The sequence below is a fragment of the Nicotiana tomentosiformis genome, chromosome 8 (genome assembly GCF_000390325.3).
Source record: "Nicotiana tomentosiformis chromosome 8, ASM39032v3, whole genome shotgun sequence".
Classification (NCBI taxonomy): Eukaryota; Viridiplantae; Streptophyta; class Magnoliopsida; order Solanales; family Solanaceae; genus Nicotiana; species Nicotiana tomentosiformis.
The window spans coordinates 44564828-44566500 of NC_090819.1; positions in this window are offsets into that span (position 1 = coordinate 44564828).

Genomic DNA, 1673 nt, shown 5'->3' on the forward strand with positions numbered 1-1673 from the left:
CTTTAAAATCCCGTTCTAGTCGGCTCTAAGTCTCAATCACACGCTCCACATGAATCTTCCTTCATCTGCACAATAATATTAAAGACTCGATCAAGAATGACTTACATAAATTTGTTAAATATATATTGTTTGAAGAAAGTGAGAAATCTAATAACTTTATAAAAATAACAAATATTGATAAGGAAATAAGTAGAAAAAGAAAAGCAGTATCCATAGAACATTAGATAAGGGGAAAAAATTAAATCAAAACGTACAATAGCTAATTTTGCAAACAAATCTCTAATTTTTCCTAATAAATATGGTCTCGCAAAGAAGTATTTATTTGAACATATAATATGTAAAAACATGTAATAAAACTTTAACAATATAAATGAGAAATAAAATTTGAAAAAAAAAACTTGCCTTTAAAATCCCGTCCTAGTCGGTTCTAAGTCTCAATCATACGCTCCACATGAATCTTCCTTCCTCTGCTCAAGAATGGCTTACATAAATTTGTTAAATATATATTGTTTGAATAAAGTGAGAAGTCTAATAACTATACAAAAATAACAAATATTGATAAGGAAATAGTAGAAAAAGAATATCAGTATCCATAGAACATTAGATAAGGGAAAAAATAATTAAATCAAAACGTACAATAGCTAATTTTGCAAACAAATCTCTATTTTTTCCTTATAAATATGGTTCTCGCAAAGAAGTATTTATTTGAACATATTATATGTAAAAACATTTAATAAAACCTTAACTATATAATGAGAAATAAAATATGAAAAAAAAACTTGCCTTTAAAATTCCGTCCTAGTCGGCTCTAAGTCTCAATCACACGCTCCACATGAATCTTTCTTCATCTGCACAATAATATTAAAGACTCGATCAAGAATGACTTACATAAATTTGTTAAATATATATTGTTTGAAGAAAGTGAGAAGTCTAATAACTTTACAAAAATAACAAATATTAATAAGGAAATAAGTAGAAAAGAAAAACAGTATCCATAGAACATTAAATAAGGGAAAAAATAATTAAATCAAAACGTACAATAGCTAGTTTTGCAAACAAATCTCTATTTTTTCCTTATAAATATGGTTCTCGCAAAGAAGTATTTATTTGAACATATAATAAGTAAAAACATGTTATAAAACCTTAACAATATAAATGAGAAATAAAATTTGAAAAAAAAACTTGCCTTTAAAATCCCGTTCTAGTCGGCTCTAAGTCTCAATCACACGCTCCACATGAATCTTCCTTCATCTGCACAATAATATTAAAGACTCGATCAAGAATGACTTACATAAATTTGTTAAATATATATTGTTTGAAGAAAGTGAGAAATCTAATAACTTTATAAAAATAACAAATATTGATAAGGAAATAAGTAGAAAAAGAAAAGCAGTATCCATAGAACATTAGATAAGGGAAAAAAATTAAATCAAAACGTACAATAGCTAGTTTTGCAAACAAATCTCTAATTTTTCCTAATAAATATGGTCTCGCAAAGAAGTATTTATTTGAACATATAATATGTAAAAACATGTAATAAAACTTTAACAATATAAATGAGAAATAAAATTTGAAAAAAAAAAACTTGCCTTTAAAATCCCGTCCTAGTCGGCTCTAAGTCTCAATCATACGCTCCACATGAATCTTCCTTCCTCTGCTCAAGAATGGCTTAC